The sequence below is a fragment of the Opisthorchis viverrini genome (assembly GCF_000715545.1).
Source record: "Opisthorchis viverrini unplaced genomic scaffold opera_v5_106, whole genome shotgun sequence".
NCBI lineage: Eukaryota > Metazoa > Platyhelminthes > Trematoda > Opisthorchiida > Opisthorchiidae > Opisthorchis > Opisthorchis viverrini.
Window position 1 is genome coordinate 918,662 of NW_008751768.1, and position 7,148 is coordinate 925,809.

The following is a 7,148-nucleotide window of genomic DNA, read 5'->3' on the forward strand; positions in this document are numbered from 1 at the left end:
CCAGGACCGAAGGCATATCATCTGCCACATTAAAACCCAACCATTCGGCACCTACTCAACATAGCCGGTCGACACTTCCGGCGGTAGTTGCGTATATCCTTAGTTGTAAGAATCTTTCCGAATTCATCCGCCACAAACTGCCGCACCTCAGATGACGGCGTTCCATATCTCAGCAGGGCCTGGCATGTGCCCAACTCGTTTTCGGTTAAGCGTCGATTGACCGGAGGCCGATCGTAAAGAAACTTTGACAGTTTGTGGTTGTGTTCCAGAAAATAAGAGGTCACTGCCAGTTGGTTCCTCTGCCTCCGTAGACAAAACCGCACTGGGCAGCTGGTGCTTCGCGTACTTTTTTATTAGAAATTACGCTGGGCTTACTAGCTTCTTCGGATTCCACGGCTTTCCGTTGGTCTTGGACGGCGCCTGACGCATTTGTAGTACACCCATTCGTAACGCAAAATAGTGTTGGTGCTTCGATTACTGGATGAACGCACAAATATCACAAAGTTATCCTTCATGTATTCATTTAAGGTCTTCTCAAATGCCGTGAAGGATGAAAACGATACACCCACAAATTTCTCAACGAAAGCCACTTCCGAAGCCATAGCAGACGAAGTTCAAAGCCGAATGTGCGCCAATAATTTTCAAATGACATCGATTAAAACAAATCGCAAAAAATGACGGCAGATGAGGGGGGTTTTCAGTCTACGCATATATGCAAAGAAGTGCAACATTTTGACGTTAAAGTTTTTATTTCGATCGCCGGGGTTTTGCAGAAAAATACATTGTGCTTCTAGCCGCTGGCTATTTTAACCGGAATCTACTACGTCGCCAGTAACCGGGTCACTGCAGCCAGCTCCAAGTAACCAATAGTGCGTGCCGGAAAACAGTGATTGAGCTATATCTCTCACTGTTGCCATTCAGGAAATAATAAGTAATTTACTTTTTATATGTATATGATTGCCTCCGAGAACAAGAGGAAAAAACGTTTGTGTTGTCTGAATGAAGAAGTTGTCTTGGATGGTGCAACCACACTAAGACGAAGTTGACAGCTCCCCGCACGTCAAAGTTAGTCATAATCCTCTCACAGTACATTCAGGCTAACCCATGCATATATAGTATAAATCAAACGAAAGGACAGCAGAGAAGCGACTTTTGAAGGGAAACTAAACGCATGAGATTGGCGGTGGTACAACTTCTGAGATTGTGGATTAGATTTGCTGGAGGTTATTAGTGGGGTGGACAACGCCTGGACATTCTAGGAGGGATGGTTATTGTAAGGGTGATGGCCACTAGTCCCAAAACACTACGGTCAGCTTTAATCAATACGACGTGCATGGCGATGGAGACTTAAGACGCTGGCCTGGCATGGTGGTGGTGGTGGGTTTGCAATCTCGCTATATATATGTATATACATATTGTGGGTGTCCATTTCTGGGAGCAGCAGGTAGGTCTGTTCTTTGTTTGGTTTTCGAAATGGGTTTAAGTCGGGTGTAGCCTCCAATCTGACCAAGGCAGATACAGCTATGCTCGCCGATGTAGTCGATTGGCATCGCTGAGTATATCCAGGTTATCCAAGGTATACCGTTTTTTGACGGACGAGAGGCAAATTTTTCATCTGTGGTTAATGGCGTGGTCAGAATAATAAAACAATCAACACCAGCAGCAAAAAACACAAGCGTTTTTTGATCTCCCAAGTTCAAAGGGCAGGATCACAACCATCAGCGATGGGCGATGAACCCGTGCCACTGGAGTGATGGCGGGTATACGAACGCCCCGTGCCGCAACGTGACAGGGCTACCCTCCTCGCACGAGATTTTCATCTCTCGTGCGTGCTACCGGATCTGTGTGGCTGATCATCCAAACAGTAATAAGTGTTGTGTATGCGTTAGTAGTTACTCCAGCTACCAGTTTTTGTGGTCGGGGGAGCAAGGCTAATAAAGACAGCCCAGTCTATTCGAACAAGCAAGCACCATACAGACGCTGGTAAAAGCAAGTTGATGAGGAGAAAAGCGAAATGACAGCTGTCAGTGGGACGATTGCAATGAAATGGTGATATCAATGGCGAGCGCAACATGGTTAAACAGCGTCTGAAAGCTAGTGTGAGCTACCAGGCCAAGCAGAAGTGTACTGCAATTTCGTGTCCGTTAAGTGAACAGTGGGGCATATTATGGAATGGATGTATATGGGCGTATAATGCGGTCTGGTAATGAAGAAAAAAATAACTTTGATTTGGCTTTTGTCAGTTAGGGTTGGGCCGACAGCAACAACCGCTTTACAGAGCTGATAGAGTAATCCGGGGTAGGGACTTGGCTAGAAGGAGGTATAAGCTGAATGGGGAAAAAAGAAAAAAACAGCCAGACCAGTGACAGCGTATTTAGATCAAGTAGGTATTTAAGCCTCACATCTTGAAGCAAGACAAGAGGATGGGAAGAAACGGCAAAATGAACATTTGCTCACCCACTGACTGTATCGCCGCTATACTAAAATGTGCACTGGACTCGATTCGTAGATGAAGCATGGGCCAGTTTGTTATTAGGTAAGGCGGGAGCATTTTCATAGTTAAGGAATCTGTCTACGGACCGATAGAAAGCATGATGACGCGTGACGTTTCGCAAATGCACAGGAAGGCTGTTTCAGTTGCAAGCGTAACAAACTAGAAAAAAACTGGTGGCGTAGGTTTCTACGAGCTGGAGGACACAATAAGAGATTACAGGAGTCACGAAATCTGTGGCGGGGACATGAGTTTAAATTTGATCTAGTCTCTGCTTTAAAGACGCTTTTTGTGCAGCAGATGGTGTAAGAGAATTAGATTCACCTTGAACGGTCTGGACTATGTTAGTTTGAGGCCCAGGATTTGACAGCGGGAGCAGTAAGCGAGGGAGTCGGACCAAGGGAACAGCTTTTTTGTCACTAAGGGTTAGATATTTTCAATTGTGATCCTGCAACTTTGAGTATCATAGGAGGAGAATGCATGACGGAATCCCGCAATTGGTGTTACGCATGTCTTAAAAATTGCAACCAACATAATCGGGTTTATTCCTCCACTTGAAAAAAGGTAACGATAGTCTTGGTAAATCCTCATGAATGTTTCCTACCGTTGATTATCGCACGCAAGTCTTCTTGGATGGATGGAATGTATTGATTAGCACACGGCACAGCATGGAAAGAGCGGGAAATTCTGGACAAGACCACATAGTCCCGATAGCTTTCTTCATCCATACGGACGGTGTGGTATACGTGGGGTCTTTGGCCGTTTGACGAACACCATCGTTCTTGGTCGCTCCAGTTCTTGTTAAGAAGTGAGCAAGGCCACAGGTGGCCTAAAAGCTGGTTTGGGATTCGAAGCGGATACAGACCAGCTCTCGCTCTAGTAAACCATCCAAACCATTTGTAAATATTTATGCACAGTGTTTCAGGAATCCCTCAAGGGAATATCGTGAAGAGTGATTTTTTATGATACCTATGGGTATAGTACGCTAGAGGTCGTAAATGGAATTATTCGGCCTTTCCAGCAGACTAGACATATCGATCCAACACAGTCCGATAAGATCAACTTTGAACCGACAGTAGTTTTACTTAGCGGTGGTTTGAGTCTCCCAACCGTTGAAGCGTGCGGAGCAGTCAAACTAGCTAGCGAATTTCAGCTTACGGTCAACGGCATTATGGGCCCTGTGTTCACTATATATCATGAGCGGCCGAACCAACTCGTTTCCACACCAGTTCACTGATCAAAGGAACTAGACTCTACTGATACGAATCGTAAGAAAATTTCTTCGGCGAATAAGCCAAATGTAAATACCATATCCACCAGGTTATACGATGATTTGTGACTACACGGTGACGCGTGGATGGATTCGGTGTCTGAGATTGATATAACTATTCTTTGTGGCCACCAGAATTGCATCTGGAATTCGATTGACTGCCAAGCCGGAAAAACGAACAACAAATAGCAAAGCTTGCATCTCCTGAGAGACTTGCTCTGTTTTCCACCATGCATGTTCCCCCACCTTTGTAGGACGTTGGAGTTGACTGATTGTAAACAACACCTTGAAGTAGATGACTGAATAACGTTGGCCGTGCCGTGTTCTAGGTGAGTGGGGTGTTGATATTCGATGGTAAAATTCTGAAAACTCAGTTCCGCGTCTGTTCAATTCTCTGGAGCAGCCTGATGTCGATGTCCGTTTATTGGGAAGAGTGAAGACGGGACACGAAATTGAGACACTTAACCTTGTTCTCCGTCATTGAGCTGAGCCTGAAACGCACGCATTCCTGACAGACTACACAGGCAAAAGTGATGAAATTGTCATAAATCTATTTACCAGCTTGAGGCTTTGATAACGAATATTGATCAGGGATTTCTGCTCACCGAATATCTGAGACAGTGATCTGACAAGTTCAGTTAACCTGAGCTCGCTTGACAGGTCTGAGGGAATAATGTTTTTGTGCCTTTCGTGCTCCGGACTGTGCTCAGTTTTGCAGCAGTAATCTGACTTTTCAACTGTTACTGAACGTGCAAAATCACTTTCGAATATGTCTCCGTACCCTCCGAACTACGAGTCAAAAGTGTGGATAAAAAGTGGGTCAAATGTGTGAGTAACTTAATGAGCTCTAGTTACCCTTCTTCGAACCGCTTTTGTAGGCTTTTGAAATATTTTTTTGCAAATTTGATAGACATCGTGGTTTGCGGATCGCCAATTGTAATGACCGCCTTTTCTCAGCTTAGCTTTCGGGTTGAACCTTCCATCCAGTGCTCCCGTCATAATGGTCACGTGAACTGCCGTGGAAACCAGGGAAAAATTATACGGCACGTTGTATATAAAATCTGCGCGGCGGTGAAATTCTGGAAATTCGAAACCAACCGGATGCCGCACTAGCAAGCTGCACTCGGCGGACACTGGAGCATGATTGCCTGTTGGGTCCAGACATTCGACCAATCAGAGCTCGCCCTGATACCGTACTGGCATATGGAGCGCACTTCTGGCCAATCATGTACGGGATAGGCTTCGTGACCGTAGAGAGCCTGACTGCGAGCGGTAAGGCGGTGTCAGGTTGGAATTCCGTTAACAGCCTGTTACGAAGTTTTCTATCGCACTACGCTCACAACGTCTGTGCTCACCACAACCAAATACTCCAGCCGAACTCCATGTGCCTACTAGTGTCGGACCATCATAACGTTATAAACTCAGTAAGGTTCCGGTGACAGCGCAACCAAAATTTCTTGGCAAACTGCAATGTTGTTTATCTATAACAATTTATAAGTAAGCGTTCAGCTGACATGCCTTAAACATCATCCAAGTATGTTGATTTCAGAGGCCTTGTTGTAACAGATTGAAGAAGCCGCGATCTCATGAAAACGCGGAATATCGAAACACAGGATCGAAGCTTTCGCCCAACCTTCCCTGGTCAGATTTGTTCTTGTCATTCAGCGCTTTACGTTCGCCTGAAGGGTACAAATGAAAACGGTGTGTTATTGTTCTTTAGGTTCTCAGCTTGGAACAGTAGGCTTGCCAGTTCTAGGGTTAAGATAGAAAGTGTCTAAAAGTGCTCTGAACTGGGTACTCGATGGAGAATGAACAACCGTCAGAGGAAAGTTATTCCAGGCACCGACTACCCGAAACATGAAACGTTTGCTTAATAAAGGTCTGGTCTCTGAAATCTCCCTACCATGTCCCCGCCGTGTGTCAGTTGTGTCATTCCTTGGCCAAACCATGTTTAAACCGGGCATAACTATTAGGTCTCCTCAGACGTGACGATAGTTAACGGAGAAGAGTTCAAGCAAAAAGCGTTGAGTTTTCGATCCTTTCATGCTGGTGTATAGATTTTAGCACGTTCTATCACGTTTATGTGGTTGGATAGGAATTCTCAAATGGGAAAGTAATCATAAAAATAAAGAAATCGTCCAGATATAGCGCTTTTCCGATGCGTAGCTATCTTGTAGTAGTACGCAAAAGACTATCCAGTCGACCTTAGCAATACTGAAGTGCTGTCCCCATCAAGCGTTAAGGAATTTTGTGAGGCATTCATCGTCAACTACTTAAGCCTCTGTGAAGTCCCTTGGAACTCGCAAGGTTCCCCACTCTTTTTACACTGCCATTCGCGAGTAAGCTAATGGCTTCCCTACGTCACAGTGTCCCGGGTAGTTGAAGGGTGTCCGCTCACAGCTATTAAGGTTGCAGACGACATAGCTCTTCTTGGAACGGACCCTGTGGTAATTGAAGACTGGGTGGGCTGGAACCCTAGCCTCATGCTTGCGGACGGACCGTTTGAGGTCGTAGAGAGATTTGTTTATCTGGGCAGCTGTATCACTCTCGGTGGTCTTGCGAAACATGATACTTCCATCCGGATTGGAAACGTCAGAGCGGCCGTTGTGAATCTGTGTCACCTGTGACATAGGTGTGACATCAGCTTATCTGTCAAGGGTCGAGTTTACAATGCTGCGGTGCCTTCCGTTCTACTGTAAGGATCAGAAACGTGGCTGTTGCGTAGCCGAGGACGTCAAAAGTGTTTCAGTGTTTGACCATCGATGTCTTCGGAGTATTGCCCGAATCCGGTGGAAACAACAGATCAGCAGTGCTGAAGTACGTCGAATGGTATTTTGACGAAATAACTCGCTCTCGATAGATGGACTGATCACACTGCATAGGTAGTGCTGGCTTGGCCACGTACTGCGTATCCCGATCGACCGAATTCTTTGGCAGCGAAGTATGAGGGCCATTACCAGCAAACTTAGCTGCGCTGGATAGAGACCCCTAGACGGACCGCATCAATGGTGAGATACATTGCCAGACATGGCCCAGTTGCCCCCTATATGGCGCTCGTGCATTCAAGCTATTGCTTTCAATGCATAGCTCCCTTCCAAATCCCTCCACTCAACAGTCCACTGACACTGCTGTATTTACATGAGGAAGGCGGTGAGCGAGACGGCCCAACTGGTTAGAGTGCGAAGGTCCGTGGTTCGAACCCGACGTCTGCCTCTCGACTTCCCCTGTTTACGCTTGAGCAACCTAGCAGTATCCCAGCTCTCGTGCAACCTTCGGGTTGCATGGCAGTAAGGGACCGAAAGGGTGTTACAGCTGAACGATTTCCTTCTGTATTTACGCATCAATTCATCAGCTCTCGCCCCCAGTGCATGGCTAAGTACCTCACCT